The sequence below is a fragment of the Poecile atricapillus genome, chromosome 10 (assembly GCF_030490865.1).
Source record: "Poecile atricapillus isolate bPoeAtr1 chromosome 10, bPoeAtr1.hap1, whole genome shotgun sequence".
Classification (NCBI taxonomy): Eukaryota; Metazoa; Chordata; class Aves; order Passeriformes; family Paridae; genus Poecile; species Poecile atricapillus.
Genome location: NC_081258.1, coordinates 16,365,807 through 16,387,655, shown reverse-complemented (window position 1 = coordinate 16,387,655; position 21,849 = coordinate 16,365,807). Strand labels below are relative to the sequence as shown.

At 42.6% G+C, this 21,849-nt stretch overlaps 1 protein-coding gene across 3 annotated transcripts in view; it reads left to right on the top strand.

Annotated features, from left to right (window-relative positions):
- The window catches only part of MAF (MAF bZIP transcription factor), a 189,925-nt gene that overhangs the window by 41,522 nt on the left and 126,554 nt on the right, over positions 1–21,849 (top strand). Inside the window, exon 3 of one of the 3 annotated variants that reach the window (XM_058846202.1) lies at positions 20,417–21,209. The exons of 1 other annotated variant lie outside the window; for it this stretch is intronic. The gene's annotated coding sequence lies outside the window, so the exon portion shown is untranslated. Of the gene's footprint in view, positions 1–781; positions 1,071–20,416; positions 21,210–21,849 lie in introns of those variants that run through there. One more of the 3 variants, XM_058846203.1, reaches the window with a different exon arrangement.

Below are 21,849 nucleotides of genomic sequence, written 5' to 3'. Positions count from 1 at the left end.
TAGTGCTGCATGCTCTGGCCAAGCCGGTCACTTGCCTGTGCTCAACCTTCCCTGTGTCTTTCCAAGAGCCAGAGCATAACTCTCAGTATGGGAACCTTTGTATTTCTGCTCTGAGTCCTAACAAAGGGTGTTTATTCCCTCTAAAACACAGAAAGGACCCCAAATGCTTGTAGTGTTACAGGGAGCCTGAAAGCAAATCTTGCCGAGCCGAACTGCAGCAATCTCTGGGGTGGAGTATAACAGCTATAGTGCAGCATACAGAATCCCTCTATAGGAGAGGGAGGCTGGTGCCAATTCCAGGCAGAACTATGGGGAATGGGATTCAAATGAGCACAGATGCAGTGTTGCTCACGGACAAAAACGAACAGCACAGTACTGCAAAAATGCACGTAGGTTTTAGTAGCCTTTGGTGGACAAAATACTGCTTTTCTATGAAGGATACCTAAACAAGGCAAACAACATAAAAATTATATCACACATTTTGAATGCCACATGCTTTCTAATCCCTAGGGGAGTATTTTCCCCATCTGTCTCAGTTCCTATCTCCACTACTCAACTCTCTTAATCTGGGTTTGGGTCCAGCCATAATCCAGAGCTCTTTTGCATGTGAAGCTGCTGGGAGGGTCCCATTGCTCCTTTCCCAAGGTCTGCTCCAGCCTCTCCCGGCAGTTTGCAGACTTTGTCCTCCTGCTGCATCTCTGGCTCCTGGCTGGTGGCAGGGCCAGGTTAACTGAAAATGTGAGGTTTCGATAACCTGCAGCAAGTGTTTTCCGTCTCCCAGGAGAGAACTGCGCTGGAAAACAATTTGCAGAAGACAGGAACTGAGATCTGGTGTCATTTTTGGTGCAGCTACTACAGTTTCTTGCTGTGAGCCCTTATCAGTGAAGTCCTTGTAGAGCTGCTCATCAGCAGAGATCCTGCAGGCGAGCACAGCGTTATTGCTTCGTCCCATGTGGCTTTTTTTATCAGTGCTGTTCTGGCTTCTAAACCTTCTGGAGACACTGTAATTGGGTACTTTGGGGTGGCTTGGCTTTTTTTATAGCATAAGTTAAGTTTTTAGACTGGGCTTTAGAAATAAAAATAAAAATAAAATAAAGTAAAAGAAAGGAAAAAAGGAAAGGAAAGGAAAGGAAAGGAAAGGAAAGGAAAGGAAAGGAAAGGAAAGGAAAGGAAAGGAAAGGAAAGGAAAGGAAAGGAAAGGAAAGGAAAGGAAAGGAAAGGAAAGGAAAGGAAAGGAAAGGAAAGGAAAGGAAAGGAAAGGAAAGGAAAGGAAAGGAAAGGAAAGGAAAGGAAAGGAAAGGAAAGGAAAGGAAAGGAAAGGAAAGGAAAGGAAAGGAAAGGAAAGGAAAGGAAATATAAAGTAAGCTTCTGTAGTTATAAGAAAAGAAATCATGTTCCAAATAAATAAATTCTACTTCTATTTCTTGGAGTAATCTAGGACAGCTGATGGAGATTGACACTCTTAAGTTACATGAATGTTTTGAACGTGTAAAGAATCCTTTATAAATTCAGCTTGGTTTGCTGTGATACACTTTCCAAATTAGGATACTGCAGAGCAGATTGTGAAATGGTGATTTACATGACTTGAGGATTTTGCTCCTTGTGATTAAACACAATAGCACTTCCTTTGGTTCCCTTTAGAATGCATTTTAAAAAATGTATTTAAATGTATGTAGAAATGTATTTAAAATGCAGGTTATTTCCACAAATATAAAAATATCCAGCAAAAAGTGCATTATTGAGTGCTGTGTAAAGTACAGCTGAGCATGTCTAGAATTGCAGCATTCTAAAGGAGGAAATAAAATTACAACTAAGAATAATATTCAAAGTACCTTTTTTTTTTTTTCTGGCAGGAAAGTGAAAACATGGAGCTTTGTTGGCTCATTCTTCCTATTGCAAAGGATTTAGTGCTGAGCTTTTACCTCGCTACATGATATACTGCAGTGAAATGCACAGAAATTTGGGATTAGATATGAGTTGTAACATCGAGTAAATTTTATGTTGAGAAATTTAGAGCGTGCCAAGCAGCCAGCTCCTCAGACAAAAGACTAACATGAATAGGTTAGAGAATTATTAGCCTCTAATAATAGATGATATACTATATATCAAGTAATGACTACTTACTATCCTGCATTTATCTGTTACACGATGTCCTTTTTAATTACCTACCCTGCCGCCACAGGGGCCGGCAGCTGGTGCAAGAAACGCTGCAAAGCTCATGCCTTCTTCCCTCGTAAAATGGAAATATCCTCCCAATCTGTGCCCTTGCAGTTGTTAAGCATGGGTTTCCCAGAAAAAAAAAGCATCCAAAACACAGCTTTTTCCGACAGTTGTTTTTAAGGAAGGTTGTGTTACTGAAACTATTTTTCAACACAGTTCCATCCAGTGGAGAGAAAAACTCTACCCGACTGTGGCTCTTCCCTTCAGATTTTAATTCCTTCTGCTGCTTGTCTAGGTGAGGAATGGATAAAAATAGATTGTTAGATGAGGCTGTTGCTTTTAATTATATTCATAATGAGCATTCACCATCCTTAATTCAATAGTGGAGTATAACGGGGGAGGGCAGGGTTGTTTAACCTCATTTCCTAAGGAAATGAGGCATACAGCATCCCACCACCCACCCACCTGGACCCAGGCCTCTCCTAACAACTTGTGAATGCTTTCTAAGTGGACTTGAAAGGGTACAGACATCTCAAAGGTTACATTTCCTCATGGAAATTGGGGTGAGTGCAGGGAAATTCTCCACATTGGTGTGCCAGGCAGGTAAGTTCAGTCATTATCCCTGCTGACGGCAGCCCATGGCCAGTGGCATCCCCTGCCTGCTGGGAAACAGCACTCCTAGAAGAGCTGGCCATCAGGCTTGCTGCTGGGGCTGAACTTTGGGATGGACAGCACTGGGCAAAAACAGAGGAAATCACTTTTGCTCACAATTTGGTTTTGGGTAGGAGCATAAATTCTGGGAATCTCATTTGACACTAATTCTCCTCAGTGCAATGTCAGTGCAGGCAGCCTCCCGGTTTTGGTGAAATCAGGGTAGAATGAGGACCTGGTTTGCTTTCTGGGAGCAGGACAAAGCTTAGTGAATATTGGCCACTGTGCTTTTGGCCCTGCAGTGTTGCAGGGGACCTTTCCCATGCTGTGCCCCCAAAAGAGCAGTTCTCCCCCTGCTTTCCTCCCTCCATCTGCTCCCACACCGACTGCTCTTGGAGCTGGCAGCACATTAATAAAAAAATGTAAGTTTTATGGGACAAAGTAAATAAGGCAATTCATATATCATTCCTAAGACACACAGAAAGGAGGCAGAGAAAAATAACCAACCGATATTTTATATGAGGATATTTCCATGAGTCAGCTCATTTTCATGTTTCTGGGCTTCCAGCTGCAAGCTCTGCTGTGTTGGCTTATCTTCTACTCGAGGCCTGGCATGTGCCAGAAGTAGCTTATAATTGGCTGTGTTTCCCCTTTGTAAATGGTAATAATAGAGCCTTTATCAACAGAGAATGGCTAAAAATTTGGATGTCTTTAATTTCATCACAACTTGTAATTTTTTTTAGGTCTAATATTACACAAATAGATCTCAGAGCTCCTTGTTCAGGTTGCAGGGCTGACAGCAGAGGGGTTGATTTTTGTAGGTGGGATATTGAACTGCCCTTCAAATGTTCCCTAAGCAGTGACCATAGAGCTGAATTTATCCTTTAACCCTTGTGGCAGGAATTTCATTAACCCCTTGGCTCAAGAAAAGTCACAATAATTGTGGCTCAGCCTGGCTGGGAGAGTCTGATGCATTTCTTGTGGCAGACTTGGTGTTTATTGCAGGGCAAAAATGCAAGGTATTTTCAATGTATTTTAATTCATTTGAGGTTTTCAATGAACTCACCTCAGCCTTCTAAACTCCTCCTGAGATTGCTTCCTGTGGATTTCAAAATGACTAAATTTAACTGGGCGGGGGGGTGGGGGGGGGAGGGAAGCAGCTCATTCAATATGACTTCTAAAGACAACTATGCAAGCTTTATACAAAATGAATTTTAAATTTCTACATGACAGAAGAATTTGGTTGATCACAGGCACAGGAAGGATGTTGCAACATTTATTTGGCCAGTCACAACTTGAATTTTGAATAAATTCTGTCAAGCTGTTAAAAAAAAAATATGGAAATACATCACTTGACGCATTCAAATCACAAATATGTTTGAGAGGAACTGCAATCTGCTCAGAGATGTCCTGCGAATAAAAAAGATTTCACATGTGTTTAATATATTCCTTTTTGAGGAATTAATTGTCCACCCGCACTGTCAAGCATGGGGGATGGAGGAGCGGAATGGGAGCGATTTGCAGTTCTTAGTGGGAATTAGTGGCATGACTATATTATAACAATCATAATTAAGCTTTGTACTTGAACAGTGCCTTTCCTTGGGGAATCTCAAGGCACTCTGTCAAATTTATAGGGAAATCCCGAGGAAATAAGTGATTTCCCTACAGATCCGCAAAAATTCAGTGGCAGAGCTGTGAGCAGACCCCAGGTCTCCAGTCTCCTGGACTCTGGCTCCAGCTCACAGCAGGAGCTGCCTGATTCCTCTGCCACAAACGGGGCAGGACTCAGGGGCTCTGGAGCACAGCCTGGGGGTGCAGGTGGGGGCTGGGGGTGCCTCTCTCCCCTGGGGCTGTGCAGGGAGCAGTGACATGGGCTGGGGCAGAGGGAAGGTGACAGCAGGGACAGGCAGCTCACACCAGACAGCCCTTCCAGCAGCACTCTGAACCTAAATGAAAATAACAGTGGGAAAACACACTTGGATATTGCTGTAACCTTGGGGAAGTCCTGACTCTTCCACCCCTCAGTTTACCCACCTCTACGCTTAATACGGTGGCACTGTGAGAGGACTTGTGGTGGTGGATTTTTCATGACAAAAAAAAAAAAAAATAAAAAATCAGGAAATCCTTGACATAAGGATCCAGTGCGGTGCTTTTGAGCATCATTTGAAGTTTTTCATCAAGGCTGAAGTCCTTACCAGAAAAATGTGCTCTACTTTATCTCAAAATTCAGGGTTTGCGCAAGAAATACAGAGGGAAATTATTTATGTGTCATGAAGAAGACTCTGATGAGATGATCACAGGGGTATGTTCTGTTGAAAATCCCTAAGGTTAGAAATCTGTACAACTTAGTGTTTTTAACATGCTTTGAGACCTTCAGAGGTATGGTCCCCTTGGACTCAGTAGGATGAATTGGCCTCCTCGAATAAGCTGAGTTGAATTTTATGAGTAAGACAAGGAACATGTTACATTATGGATTTGTTTGCTCTCCTGGCTGGTTTCGCCAGTCTGTGCAGCCTGGTGAAAAAACAAATTTGCCTGACTGCACAGGCAGAGCAAAGCCAACAGTAAGTTTTTCATCTAAGTGCCTGTAGAGGATGACAAAGTGTTCAAAAGACAACTGGACTTAACATTATTGAGAGTGTTTAAAGTGAGCAGTAAAACCTTAAACATTGATTTGGTGTTTTACTGGAACAAATAGAGAGATTTAAAAATAGTGGTTAGATGCTGAAAAGCACAGCTCCAGTGAAAATCCCCATATTTGCTCTGAATAAATCCTCTCCCTCCTGGGAGGAGGCTGAGTGTGGAAGGGAACAGAGTTATTGGTCTCTCTTGCTAGGCCCAGGCTGCTCATTTGGCTTGGTGATGGGCATAAGGATGTCTTTGGGTCTGTGTGAAGAAGCCTCTCAAGGAGCAATGGGCAGTGCTCCTCTGGATGGGAGCATGTGGTGTTTTAGAGGGTGCTGAGTTGTTGCTGCCATGCAGAGAAATCCCTCCCCTCTGCCCTGGGCGCAGGGGTCATGGCAGTGGCCTGGCGAGGGGCACCGCTCTCTGGAGGCACTGCTGGCATCTCTGCAAGCCTCGGGTCAGAGGACCAAGGGTATCCCAGCAGAACTGGGACAGTTGGCAATCCTCGTTCTTGTGCAGACTGTGTGAAATGCACACCATTCCCCAGAGCTTACAGGCACAGTTACAAACGAAGCAAAGATGGCAGGAATGACATTCCCTTGCTAATTATAGTGTGGTCCCATCTGTATATTTGGTGTTATGTCACCGACTCCAGCCTGCTTTTTTCTAGCAGGGAAATACTGCTGTAGGTCGAAGCTCAGCACAAAAGGCTCCAGACCTCTAGTAATGTTATAGTTGCTTGTTTAACAGGGGCAAAACTCTATTTTTAAGGGCTATCAGTTGGAAATCTGAGAGTGTGTTGGCTAAGGTGCTTTTTGGGTAATTCAACAGTCAGTGTTTAAAAAACACTTGGTCATGGATAAACATAACAGAGTTCAATGGCTGCACATTTCATTGAGGCCCACTGGCTCCACTGGCACCTTGTGCATGCAGCAAAGCTGTGAGCTCAGGTCCATCCCTCCTGCATGGGGAAGGTGGGAGAGCAGCTATTTCCCTGGCCATCAGTGCTCTTCTTGGCTGCAGACTTTTTGGTTAGTAGATAGTTTGTAAAAAGTTTGAGCTGTAAGACCATTACCCTCCAGGAATCCTCTTGGAGAGATACCAGGACAGAAACCACCCTACTGGATCACTCCATGGGGTTTTTCCTTTCAATCCTCTTGAGGATCTCATGTGTCCTCCTTGGGACCCAGATACAGCCCTGGAGCCCACATCCCTGCTTCTGTTGGTGGAGTTTCCTGGCTCCTTCTTGTAAAATGGCTGCAGTTTAGGACCTGAAATTTGCTCATGGAAGATGCCATTTGTCCCTCTGAAGGACCCCATGGGGTGCTTCATTCTTGCACGTGGTACTTGTGAGCAGTATTGGTGAGCCTCATGCTAGATCATATAGGACTGAGATTTTTAATTAGGGTAGAGGTGGGAGCCTCCAAATCTCATGTGATTAGAGAGTTCTCATAACTTTTACATTTATTATATAGTCCAATTAGCATATTTCTTACTTTAATGTCTCTATTGCCCTGTTCAATGATGAAAATCCAAAAATAAGAACATTTGCTAAAACTTGAAAGCCATGAAGTGAAAATAGTCCAGAAACCAAAGTGAAAATGTGTGTTCCTAATTTAATTCACTGTTTGGGCTAAAAGCAATTAATGAAACTTTGGCAAAACAAAGAAACACCATAATTAATGACAAGAAATGAAAATCTCAAAGCCATCCACTTCACTGGTTATAGGAGAGGCAAAAGGAATTTAAAAAGTCAAATAAGGCTTTAAGCCATCCCAAAAGTAGGCTTGTGTGGGGATGTGGAGAAGCACTTTGCAAAGATGACTCTCTGGGCTTGCACCTGGAGCTGTTCCATGAGGTTAAAGCCCTCTCTGTCCCCTGATTTACTTTTACATCCCAAGGGTGTTTGGTGGAGCTCATGTGCAGGAGGGGAAGCAGATCCTCAAACAGCTTTATGGGTGAGGAGCTGCCACATGAAGGCCTTGGTGTCTCTGAAAGTCAAGGAGAATTTGTACCAGCAGAAATAGGTTCTTGGTTTCTTGTCATGCAGGAAGCCGTTGGTGGAGCTGGAATTTAACAAGTTCACAACTTAACAAGTCCCAGCCTAGTGTCTGGACTACCAGAATAGATTTTTTTCTCAAATACCCCCAATCACTCAATGCTTTTGTCAAATTTCTGTCTCTCTGTACCCAGTGTCAGCCTCAGCTTAACAATGAAGGTAGTCCCAGAAAACTTCTCACAAATAAGCAGCCTATGCTCCCTGTTATGAAAGCAACCTCCTACTGTCTTGTATATTAATTCTGTTCTTGTGGGGCACTGTAGAGGTTGAATTTCTCTGCCTGGCATGGTAACTTTCATTGCTTTCATTTTTTTAGGAATTTCTAGTTACTGAAAGGCTTAGAGTGAGCCATGAAGGCTCCACCTCTTTCTTGGCCCTGTAACCCGTGAGCAGTTCAGCTGAGGCTAGGGGATTTGTGTATAGTGATTTGGGAAAGTTGTGAGTATAAATAGTAAGGAATTTGAGATGTTTTTTCCCTCTGTAATTCAACACTCAATAGCTTTCCCTTCCACCCTGCACATAAGGTGCTGTACCAAAACCATGGAAAGAATTTGTGGAGCTTCAGATCAAGGAAGTTCATAAGCTTGCGGGCTTTTTTCTTGCTTGCTCTTTTAAAAAATCTTATAATATCATCTCCTCTGGAGAATAACATAGCCAGAGGACTTTACAAATTTTCACCAGATCCTCTCACCAGGAGCATCTGGCCCAGGGCAGAGGCAGGACAGCCCTCTGATCTCTTATGCACGGTATGGTAAGGGCAGGAACCTGGAATAAGTGTTCAGCCTCAGCTTTTTCCTTTCTTTTTTCTCCTTTCTCTTTCTGGTAGCAGCTACTACTGAGAGAATCTGTTCAAACTTCTCTAAGCTCCAACCTCAGTCTTCCTTCCTCTTCCACATCTCACAGATACACAGGGCCAAGGTATTGGGCTGCAGCACACAGAATAACCAAATCACTTAGGTTGAAAAAGACCTCTCACATCATTGAGTCCAAGCTCAAATGACCAAGGTCATCTTGGCCCCAGCTCTGTGATGAAGTGTCCATCCCTGGAGTCCCTGGACAAGACATTCCTGAGCACAGAGGTTGCCACTGCACCTGGCAGCAGCACTTGGGGCTGGGGACACCCTGGCCCAGGTATCTCTGTAATGATGGGTTTGCTTTCAAGTGCCCCGCAGGTTCCTTTCACCTCCTTAGGTATCTTTGTCTTAATTTCTCCTGTGCTTTAAACTCTGTGCATAGAATGCAACGTAAACCTCAAAATACCCTCACTTATTCTAACAGAAATGTCATCTCTGAGCAGCATTGGTGCAAATTCTCTGTAGCCCCTGTGACTTCAGCCCAGAGATGTGTCTCAGCGTTGTCCCCAAAGCCTGATTGAAAGCCCCTCGTACAGCTCTCCAATTACACTGACTCGGGCACAGATTACAGATGACCACAGCATATATTCGTGTACATTCATTGCCAGGCACTTGATGTATTGTTTCATTTTTTAATCTTGACTTCATTTTGCACCATGATATTTGAACATGCAGATTTACAAATCAGGCCCCAGCATTATTGTTTAAAGAACCCTCAATGCTTTTGGTAAAAACCTGAGTAAGTATTTGTTATATTTAGAGGCAATTCTGCTTATTGTGTCTTCATACCATAAGCTTTTCACTGACCTAGATTTTGCTATTCCATTTTCCATTTGCTGTCCCACAGTACATTTGCATGGAAAGAAAGTCTTTTGTCTATTAGTGTTCTCTTGCACTTGCTATTTCATCCACCAGCCAAAATCACACTCTCTGCCCTTGTGATGGTGTGGAGAGCTTCACTGGAAGTGATTGTGTGGCTGAAGATCCTGGCTTCAAACTAGAAGTAAAAAGCTATTGCAGCTTTTAGCTTTGTAGAATCCTTGGGCTGAAGAGTGCTGGAGGACCAGCCCACAGCAGAAGAGCGAGCAAGGAGGAAAGATTTGTGTATTTTCCAGCAGTAGCAATTTACAGAAAGAAAAGTGGATAGAGTCAGAAACTGGCTTCCTTTCACTCAGAGGGAATAGTCCTCTCTCTGGATGTACATTACAACTATAGCTAAAGACACAAAACAACATCTTGATTTTAATTCTGGTTTCAGTTTTAGCATGTCATTAAAGAGATACCTGTATTGACAGGAAGAGTAGTAATGCTTTTGGGGAGTTGTTATTATCGTATTACACGATTATGGTGTTTATTGCGGTGCTGCCTTAGGGCTGAATTTACAAACACTGAGGATGGATTACATGGGTATTATGCTGCACACAGACATTTTGCTGCATGTTCATGTTGAAATCCTGTGAACTGGACAATGTAAACAAATTAACATTATCAGGGAAAACCTGTTTTTTAAGTTAACTTTCCCTGCAGACTATACTTGGCCAAAGGACACTTGCTCTTGCTCTCACATTCTCCTGCATCTCAACCATCTTCAAAAATGTTTTTACTAGCACATATTAACCAAAACCTCATCCTTTTCAGGAAAAAAAAAAAAAAAAAGCAGGCATGTTTTAAAATGCATTTGATCCAACCAGCTAGTATATTTTTAAACACGACACTGTTATGTTTAACAGTGTGTTAGCATATGTCAATTAACTTGTTTCTGCAGAGTGCTGACAGAAGTGCCCCTGTCGCCGCCAGCCCCGAGGGGCCCTGGGGCTCAGTCGAGTCAGCAGAAGGGAGCCTGTGCCCACACCTCCAGCCCACTGAAACTCAGCCCTGGCTCTTCTGGACAGTATTAGGGTGCTGGAAGAGGGTATGGTGGTTTTGAAGTCATTCCTCCTTCTGCTGGCTGTGGTCGGTGGGTAACCCCCCATGGCTCTTCTGTCAGCACCCCAAATGATGTCTCCTGTGAGCACACACGTGAGCTGAGATGCTCTCACTGCACACAACGCCCTTCCAGACAGAATAAATAGAGACTTTTTCTCACACTGTCAGGAGATCACACTCCTTCCCTCTGCCAGATATAGATGAGATGGAGGAGAAAAGATGCACGTGCATGTACATGTAGCCCCTAAGTCTCCCCGGTGCCCAGGGCAGATGGTGAGGATGGCTGTGCATGTCTGGGGTGCTTTATGTGCCAAGTCATGGCCATAGCCATGTGGGATACTCACCTCCCCGCTGCTCTGGACCACACTGGCCAGTGCAGAAGGAGCACTTTAATCCACTGTTGGAAACAGCAGAGACCTTTCTGTCTGGAGACTGGCATGTGCTGCTGGATAAAGCCCTGGGAAGGGTGTGAACTAACCAGCTGTATCCTGGCAGGACCTTCCTGTGCATCCCAGCCATGAAATTGTGCATGATGAGAAGTGGAGTGGGGAGCACACAGGTCAGGTCTCACCAGCAAAGCAGGGATGCACACTGCTTTCCCACAGGGATGTGCAAGTCCATGTGTGGCAGCTGCAGACACTGTTGGGTATCTGACAAGGCTCATCTGTTACTGCCTGTGCAGAGGGTTTGGAAAGGGTAAATACAAGGGCATTTATGGCAGAGGAGGTGTCCAGGATCTCTATCCCCATGCCCTGCTGCTGTGGGCTGCATGGTGTTTCCATATCCCAGCCAGACTCTGTTTGTGGGAACAGCCCCCGAGCAGACAGACCCACCTCTGCTGCTGTTCCTCATCTGGGGAATTTGGGCAACCTTCATTTCTCATTTCAAGATTAACAAATGCATGAATGATTCCCATGTGTTCTGGGACACTGTTAATGGGAACGGTAGGAATACCTAGAATAAGCAGTGTCCAAAAATAGGTCTCTTGTCCTGCCAATGTCTTGCACATGTTCTTAACTTTCCTGCCCTGGGAAGCAACTCCGGGCATCCTGCAGGGCAGGAGAGTTTTTCCATTCACTTCAGTGGGTGCGGGATTTCATTCTGCCTTACAGACCTGTGGATTTTAAAGGGACTGTCCATAAGGCACACTCGAGCTCTTTGCAGGGTTGGAGTGCATTATATTTTTAGCACTGACAGGATGGTCATGAGGGAAAAGCACGTTTTTGCCCCGCTCCAAGGGCATGGTCAGACATGCTGCTCTGCTGGAGCTGCTCGGGGTCAAGTTGTTACTGGCCCTGAACCACTTTTTCGGGTGCTGCACCTTCCTGCTGCACAGCTTGGCTGCCATAATTGGAGCCGTGGAGCTGACCTACACCAGCCGAAACATGTTGGAAGTGGGGTTTTATAAATAGACTCTGTGGACAAAGGGTGTCTGCTCCGGGGTGTTTATGGGACTGGGGAGAGGAGCCTGGGGCAGGGGATGGAGCCTGACAGCTCCCAGTGAAGCAGCACAGCCCTCTTTGCAAAACAGGGAGTGTGGTGCTGGCAGAGCCTGCGGCAAGCCCTCGGCACAGGGAAGGACGGAGAGGCCACGACCCGGGGTGTGGGTGCTCAGCTATTTTCTCCCTGTGAGACTGGCTCCCAGGCCTTTGCTCATGCAAACCATGACAGATCCCATCTAAATGAGTAGCTGGAAATTATGTGCTCCCTCCCTGGTCTGGGCTGGAGCTGAATTTTGTTACCAGTCTAAGTAGCTTTTGCTACTGAATGCAATTAAAAGAACCAGAACTTGGCACTGTGGGATCTTGCCCAGTGCTGGTAATCAGGGTGATTGACATTGAATCCTTTGATTTCTCCAGAGGCATCATAATATTTTAAACTTATTATTAATTACAAGTGTATTAATCTCCGAATAGTATTAACAGTATTTCAAAATATAATTTTATCCTATCCAACCCGCTGGGAAAAAAAAAGCAGTTTTGGATGAACCGAACAACTTTATAGACACTGTGCTTTATAACCAGATAGATTTTCCCTAGTTAGTTCCATTTCTATCTAATATTGGTGGAAGATTAAAGATACTGAATCAATGCCTGTAAAAGCTTACATTAAAAATTTGCAGTAAATGAGAAGAGGAAAATTTCATTAGAAACATAAATTGTAGCAACTGGAATGCCTGCAACTTATTTTTAGTATTCTACTGACAGTGACACTTGAAAGCCTTTTTTTTCCAAATGTTTTCTTTTCTCAGATAAAAAAAGAAAATGACCTCTAATATTTTGAAATATAGAACTAATTACAGTACAGAGTGATCCTGATCCCACTGAAGTCAACTGCAGCATTCTTTATGACATTGCAGGATAGTGCCTCTATTAAGAAATAGTGAGGAAATGAGATACTTTAAAGAGAAGGGTTTAAAATGAACTGGCTCTGTTGGCCTCTTTTGTAAAAATACCTTAGAGCCACTTTTATCAAGTCAAAAGGTTCATTGAAAAGAGAGAAATTAAAAGATGCTGCTCGTGGAACCTGGCAAAACATGAACTTCGCAACAAATATCTCTCCAATCCAATTATAACATTCAAATCAAGGAGGAAAAAAAAATTATGAAATATAATGAAAGCTTTCTTTCTACTGCAAAAGTCTACTTGGAGGTGTCCAGACCTAAGGGAATTACCAAGTCAGCATTATAGTGGGGAAAAAATGTAATGCAAATGAGAGTGAAATAATCAAATTTTTCTGGTGGAAATAAGTGCAGTTGTTTGATGTAATTTTGACACACAGCATAATTTCAGCATCAACAGTGAAGTTTAAAGAATCAGTGTGTCTTCATGAGATTTCTGTGTAGAAAAGCCATTCAATAGGAAAATCTAAATCAGACTTTGGTTTTCACATTGGCCCCTCTATGGGAGAATTATTTTAGTTGCAAATAGAAAAATAGAGATGACCCCTTTTCATTAATTTCTAGTCATCTTTTCCACTCAAAAATCCAGCATGATTGTGGCATATAAGTCACAAGAAATGTGATGTGTGACTGTTTTTGTGCTCACAAAAATCAAACTTTGTTTTATATCTCTAATGCCAGCTCAGCTGTTTGAAATTGTACAGTTTTCCACAGTGAGCCACACTGGACTCATGTCACCATGTTTCTTGCAGATGTAATTTTTCAATATCATGGGGATATATTCCAAATAATTAAAACAATTAAAGCAGGGCATGTCCTCAGTATTTTACTCAATCTTGTAGTCTGTGTGAAATATATTTGTAATTTTGTGTTCATTTCCAAATGGAGACAGATTCACACACCCTCACAGCCAAACTCAGGACAAGAACCAACAATTAAATGAAGCCTGAGATCCAGTCCAAAGCAGGCATATACTCAATTTAATTTTTAAATAGCTTAATTAATAGTTTCAGTTAAAGCAAAGAAGTGAAAATGGGTCAAACTATGTAAACATTGGTTAGAAAAACACACTGTCCAGCCAAAGCATTGTAGAAGTGCTTTAAAGAAGAATGGTCTTTAAATTTAATTTAAGCATGGTTTTCCAACTTAGGTAAAATCCCAGTTCAGACAAGGCCCAAGCCACTTTTTGTGCCACAAAGAATTACCGAGGTATGCTGAGAGTTTATTTAGTCTTTGCTTGTTCTGAGGCCGTGTTTCGCTGTGCAGTCATCATTCTCTCCTTGCTGTCAGCGCCTTGTTACCTCTCGGCAGCTCGGAGCTCACTGCGCTGAGCCGCCGGCGGGACCTGCGCGAGGGCTGCAAAACATCCTCCACAAATATTTACTGGAATTTTGAAACGGGTTGGGAGACACTGCCACTGCACACCGAGTGTTTGCGTTCTGCAAATGTCCAGGTTCAAGTTCTTATTGACACGGCTGTGATGGCTGATGGGGTCCTTTCCATAAGTCTCAAGGCCAGGAGGGTGATTTTGCTTCGGAGTAGTCAGGGAGTAGAAACAACACCCCGTGTATTATCTGACCAGGTATTGCTCAGCAGCCCTCTCTTCATGGGAACATACATTTGTTAGCTTCTTGGTAGTTTCTGGATTCCATAGGGGCAAAATCATAAAATGCAAGCAATTTCTCTCAATCCAGAGAATTACTGTATCTAGAGATAACAATGTCCTTTACTCAAAACCCCCGTCCAACCCCCCCAACACTTTTTGCAAAATTTTTCCATGATACTTAAATATCAGTTTGAATGACATGAGGTTGTCATTTGAAAGGGGTAAGAATTTTGTTTTTCAAAATCCTTTTTTTATTATACAGTAACACTTGCATGACTCGATATATTTGTAGTTTGAACTTTCTGCTACGGTGAGTTCTTTGCAGTTTTGCTAATTTGCAGTTAACTTCCAGGATCCTAACTTTTTGGTTAGAATAACTGAAAGGTTTCTGTTTGCTTGTGGGGTTTTGGCTTTTTCTGTATTTTTTTTAACTTTAATTTGATTAAGTTAATAAACAGAAATAAGAACAGAAAAAAATCAGATGATAAGTACCAAGACAGGCTCAGGTGTATTGCTTTAGGAAGATGTCACTGCCAAAATGATCAAGTTTGGGAGTTTGAGCCTAAACTTTAGCTAAGTTTTATCACATGAGAATTTCCCCCCAGTTCTTACATTTCACCTTGATTTGTGCAGAGCAGGTCATGCAGCAGAAGCTGGCAAGGTCTGAAGGTGTCACTGCTCTTTGCCAGCCATCCCCTTTGGAGTGTGAAGTCAGGTTTGGGGGAGGAGATCTGTGGTCTGCAGCGCTCTGTAGAGTACGTGGCTGGTGGATGAGATTGTTTTTGCCTTCCTGATCTGAACACTTTTGTTTCCATAGTAAAGGACAACACAATCTGTGCAGGCAACAAAATCCAGCTGGTTCTTCTCTCCACCTGCAGAACATCTGCGGAAGGAGGGGAGCGTATCAAAGATCCTTATAATGAAGGACAGGTTTTACTGTTTATGTTCAAAAGCAAAACCTCAACAGGAGACCTTTCACGAGAATGAAGCAAACAAACATTTTGGGCTGGAGAAGAGGCTGAATGGGCTACTCCAGCTTACCTGAAAAGTTAAACGTGTCAAAGGTTCTCTGACAGGCAAAGGGAAGATGTAGGAGAGGTTTTTTATAAATGGCAGTTGGGCAATTAATGTTAACCATCAATATCAGAATGGCTTAGATTACATGATTAACTAGTAAGAGTTTTGAGCTGGCTGGTAATTTTAGATTAAATAGTCAGGCAGCCAGTGACTTGAATATTGATGAAAATCCTGTGTTTTATTAATATGCATTCTCTATAAATTAGAGGCTTAGTACACAAAGAAGAATCCTAATGCTCTTGCTATTTTTCATTGCCACAGGTAGAGCTGAATAATTCATAACAATTAATTTATTTCACTGATTTAGCCTTTTGGGGCGGGGGGGAGATAGGGGGGAGGTAGGGGGGAAGTTGAGCACAAGTAGTCTGCAGGTAATTTTTTCCATGTTTATTTATGATAAATAACTCACCAAACACATTTGAAGACTAATTCTTAGTTGTGGGGATTTTTTTGTATTTTAAATTGGAGAAATTGGGAGGAATATGGGCATAAGTGCAAGCAACCTGCCAGTCAGTACAAGAACCCAAATGAATTTTAAATTGTAAAAAAAGCCTAGCTAATTGCAAATACAACACATACAGGGTCAGGCTCATGTTGATTTGTATTGATTGGTGCAATGCTGGTTACATTGCATATTTCTGCTCCTCATTTAATTGATTCTAGTTCTTCAGGACCAAGATTTTCTTACAAATATTTCTGTAGGCAGAATTTCTAGTCTGTATTTAGTCCCTAATTCACAGGTGAAATACTGTCCCTTTTGCAGCCAAGGGAAGTTTTACCCTTCATTCTGAAATATCCAGGATTCTATCTGCTGATGGCAACATTCCTGAAAATTCTTTTTTGGTACACACCGAGCAGTAACGTGTCCACCATGAATGACATTTTATATTTGTGCAAAGTTTCAGAATATCCATATGCAGTTTTTTAAATTTACTTTTTAGGCGGTGGGAGGCTGTGCCTTAAATACAAGACAAAATGTTGCAGCACAAAGATCATTTTCCAGTCCTGCGGCTCAGGAAGGCTGCAGCCCTGTCTCGGTGTCACACTCGTATCCTGAGCAAGTAACATCCAGAAACACACGAGGAAGAGGAGGAGGAGGAGGAGGAGGCTGGATGATTACTGCCTCTCCCTTTCTCTGGTTCTTACAACACACTCACAGCAGTGAGACTTGCATAGCACACAATAAATCATTGCCTCATTATGCTCCTTCTGGAGATTTGTTTAGGGCACCTACTCTAGTACTGGCTACGGATGATTATTTGTTCTTCCCAGAAATTCCTCTCAGATATAGACCTCTGGTTTGATTTGCACAAAAGGAAAACACTGCATCTTATTTTTGAAATACTTTCTTAGTGTGCAGAACAATTGACATTACAGAACTGCCTAAGAAAGTAATTTCAGCAATGTCTGAGGAGATTTTAATTTGTAGGTGGGTGATTTTGTTGAGAACAGGCAAAGGTTAAAGGAGGCTTTTGTGTTTTTGTGGTTTTGTGACTTGTCAATATGAAGTATTAATAAATTAAACAGAGGGTCTTCCTCCCCTCCCTTCTTCCTTCCTCCCTTCTTGCCTGCCTTCCTTTTTGCTTTCCTTCTTCCCTTCTTTCTTTCTTGCATGCATAAAAGCTGTTGATCCCTTACCTAGCCAGATTTTGTTGAATTATTGTAAAAGAAACCTAAGTAGCTCATTAAAAAACATTGTAAGGTCTTCATTCACTTTTTCTGTACGTCTTTAGCCAGCCCTAGTTCACAGCTGATGCAGGAGGGCACTGGTCTGCTTGATAGAATAGGGATTTTGACACTTGGTTTTGAGTTAAGGAGACAAATTGTCTCCTAATAAAAGGTGTGCATTAGTTGGCCTGATTTACTAACGAGGAGCAGTATTGCTGATTTTGATAAAACAGTATTTATTTAGCCTTGCACCAAGTAAATGCTGGAATAACCTAGATTGTACCTGCAATGGATTTGAACGGCCAGAGCTGAGACTTTGGAGAGCAGGTGGGTGCACTGCAACACGGCTGGGTTTTGCTGCAGTGTGACAATGTGATCTAGGATCCGATCCAGGCTCCTCAGAAATCAATGGAAATTCTACCCTTGACTTTACTGGGCTTTGGATCCTGCTTCAATTGTGCCAGGATGGAAATCAAATTATTCCAGCTTGGGGGAAGAATTTTCTGGCTTAACAGATTCATTGTTTTGTATTGATGGGTGTCTTTGTGTAAGAGGTCCTGATTTCAAATTTGAGTGGTTTTGATACACCATGATCCTCCCTCCTAGCCACAGTCCCCTGAAATGCAATAGACTTCTGTTTTGTGACCACTCACAGACATCCCAGAAGAACAATGACATTTCATAAATGATTGTAACGTGAAACTCAAAATCATTGTAAGCTTGCTCAAAATGTGACCTGCCTTCACACAAAAGCTCCCTAAGCTTTCTGAACCTTGCAGCAAAGCTGGAGATCTTCACAGCCATAAAGAAACACAAAACTAAGTCACTTTGGTGTATTTTGGGGTTTCACTACACATCCTCCTGCACCACTGTAACTCAGAGTCTTGGGTATAATTCTCACTTGATCTTAAACTCTTACAAAGAGCCTAGGAATAGAAGATGTGCTGAGGTAAGGGCCAGAAAAGACTGTTTCCAACACCCACTGCAACCTGAGTCCCCCACAAACAATCAGGACTCAGCGAGAATTGTACCCAACCTTTTTTGATGGAAGTGCAGTGGTGACCTTGTAGATTGATTAAAGATGTGACATTGATTGACTTTGAAGGGAGCCACATCCACCCTTCTTCTGCCAAAAAGGCAGTGGCTGCAATGTGAAGCCTCAAGAATGGGGCATTGCTCTTCCAAGTACATGGAAGACATCCAAGGGTAACGGGATAATGCAGATAATGGAATAGGGTTTCTCCCCTCCTCTTCCTTAAATACCATATAGCTAGATTTTGGCTATCCAGCATCATTCCTTAGAAGACTTTTCTCTGATAGCTACTTAAAAGATGAAAGATCTGAGGAAATAAGCTCTTTTGGTAGGTTATTTAAGATGCTTGGTGGTTGAGAATGTCAAAAAGGACTGGTGATGTTGACTCTGCAAGAACCTTTATTGGTGGTGGGTGTATGATGCTGTGAGGACCAGCATCAGTAGAAGGGATGGTGTGATGGCGAAAGTTTTATTCTCCTGGCCAAGACACCCCTGAGGATTGTTCACACTGTCACTTTGGGGTGTCAAGTTTGAGAGATGCTAAAATGGCCCTATTTGCCAAAGATACAGAGTATCTTAACAATATGTGGTCTCTTTAAGGCACCTTGAGTTGGCACTGAGGAATATTGGCCTCCAAAATTACCACTTTTGAAAATCTAGGCCACTGAACCTGATATGAACTATCAGAAAGCAGAGACAAGGGAGCACTTATGTTGGAGAATGTATAGTGGCTTGAAAACTACAAATCAAAATAATTCACCCTTTTATGTGTAAATCTCCTTCTCTTTGATACACAAATTGAAAAGCTGTCTGGTTTCCTTGTAGTTTCTGTAAGCAAGCAGTGTGTGACTGCACCCTCTAGAATGCTATTTAAGTGTTATTTAAAGTGCAGACCTGTTAAGGTAAAGCAAGCTCATCTGTATGCTAAAACTGAGCCCACCAAACCTTACACCTAAAACCAGCAAGCAAGGGGGTCTTGAGTTCCACAGCTCCCCTGTGACAAGGGCATGGTGGGACAAACAGTGAAGCACCAGAAGATCAAAGCACTTTTTCAGGCACAACAATAAAATCAGAGACAGAAAAACACCAGGTCCTGGTACAGGTGTCTGCTCTTCCAAAGCAGCCTTTGTCAGGTTTGACACAGCCAGCCTATGGCAAGGGGATGCAGGCAGGAGCTGCACACTGGCAGTAAACAAACATCAGCAAATGAACATCCTGTGTGGTGCATTTCTGAGCTGGGAGAAAGGCTGGACAGTCACTGCACAAAGCCCACGTGGAGGGGATTACTGGGACACACTGAACTTACCGTGAGTTTATTGAAAACTTTTCAATGCAACCATGGAAGGACAGCATGATGTGTTTTGCTCATACTCCAGAGTTGTTTTCCCTGGTTGAGCACCTCTCTGCAGGTCCTGTGGAAGTCAATAGCTGTCTTGCCTTTCAGAAGGATTATGCCCCTAAATAGCTTCTTTAGGAAGTGTACTTTGCTTGGTGATAACACAAAGCAGAGGGTAGATGATTAACACCAATTAGGATTATTTACAAGAACCTAGAAAACAATAGGTCCATAAATCATTGTCTTATCAATTGTAGTTCCTCCTGAGTAATTCAGTCATCATTGGGCACACTGTGTTAAGTACAGATCACACTGATGTTAGCTGAAGTGTGTGCAAATGTTGAAGATACAATATGTCCTAAAATAGCAGTATGTTATAAAAAAAAAAATCTGATTGTTTTCAACATTTTTATGTTCTAAATTCCCAACAGTTTTCCCCCAGGTATATTGAGTGAATTTAAGGCAGCTGACAGTAGCCTTGTTTCTCTTGGGTTATGCTTCAGCTCTGTCTACACTTGTGTCTCCATCTGGGGTGGTTTTGCAGTAATCCCCTGGCTGCCTCCGTTTGTTGGGCACTGGCCCAGCTGCAGAACAGCTTCAATGCAAACATATTCCTTCCAGAGGAGAGCCAGTGGGGAGTTCTCTCCAAAAGCAAACCAGGGCTTGGTGGGACACACTGCTCTGATCCAAGGGGCAGCCACACCACCACAAAGTCCTTCAGGGTGTCTGTCACACTGTTTGCAAGAGGAAGGATGCCAAACTTCCCAGAGCTGCAATATCAGCCTGGAGTGGGGCTTGTGCTTTAGAGAGGGCCAACTGCTTTATGTGACACCCTTACTGCTGGTGACTGGCAGCTCTTGAACCACTGCTCCTCTTTCTTTCACCAAGGCTTCTTCTGGCTCATTATCCTTTTTATTTGGTAACTACCCGGTCTTCTGTAGCTGTTCCTCCTTGCTGCTGATCTTTTTTACTTCTACTTTTATCACTTTTTGTGATCCCTTTTCCAATTTCCAACCTTAGTCTCCCAGAAGACCCGGAGTGGTGACGCCTGGATGCAGAGGAGATCACACTGCTTATAAATCTGCACCGTGAGGAGGCCAAAAGTTTCTGCAGCAGCAGGAGGTAAGCCAGGACTGCTGGTGGGTGTAAGGAACAGAAGGCAAAGCCACATGAGTTTGAGAAGAAGGCAGCAGCACCCCTGAAGATGGAGACTTTGGGGCAGTCCCACAGTCCTGTACAGAAAACTTGAAGAGACACTGAAAACTTCAGGTGGGAACACACCCGACCAGCTGCTTGTGTGGTTTGGTCCGTGGACATTTGGGGTCTGCACAACAGAGACTGAAAACTCTTGATTTACCCTAAATTTCTTCTTTGTGGACTTCTGATGTAATAGGAATGGCACAAAAAAAATCCAATATATCTTCTTTGCCATAGTGTTTCCAGCCTGCTAACTTTCCCAGGACTACTTTCTGTTCAAATTACTGGAACTTAATTACATGAGGTTTAATTTCAGTTACTTGGCCAGCTTTAAAAACATATATTCAAATTTGAACCACAAGGACAGAATTTTGGGAGCCTCTTTGTCCTCTCACTTTGTGTTAATTTAAATGAGGAAACTGTGCCTGTGAATCTCTGCTTAACTTCACCTATTCCAAGTGAGTCTCAGTTCTGGAGTGACTTCCCTAACTCTCAGCAGTTTAAAAGGGAGCACAAAGAACCCCTTATGTTATAGTTTATGTTTTTGAAACTGTGCAAATAGATATTTGTCTCCTGCTTATGCATATTCTTGTAAATAAAATGTATTGAGACCAGAGATGGAGTTACACTGACTTTACACCAGATAATGTATTGACATTTTACAAGGAAGTGTTTTATTATCCATACATTTCACAAGTAGATCTTACAATGTTTAATTATAACCAAAAAAAAAAGAAGTAGAAGGAGAATCAAGGGAGGGACATGGAGAGAAAATGTGAAAGGACATGGATGGGAAGTGGTGGAGTTGGAGGACAACACCAGCTCTCAAAGCATTATCTGAGAATTCATATGATTAAGACTTATCTTTCTGGCTTCATTATTTCATTATAATCTACTGCTTACCTGATAAGTAATAAATGGCCTCCAAATTTTATTGCATTTGCTCACTTTCTTTAGATTTTGCATTGGTTTGTTCCCCTCTTAGATCTTATTTCTGTTAAGGAATGAAGATTTTATGTTTTTGCTGGGGTTGACTTGTTCCTCTGGTATTTCAGTGTTTTTATTTAGCTAGCAAGCATCCCACAGCAATTCCTTGGATAACACTTCCATCTATCAGATTGGGATGATCAAGGATACATTGCAGCTGATGTTCAAACACTGATGTGTATCTAGGGTTGGGCACCCACCTCCAACTCAGCAGATACAAAACTCTCCAAAAAGCCAACAAAAGAGGGCTTTTTTTAAGCACTCCAACC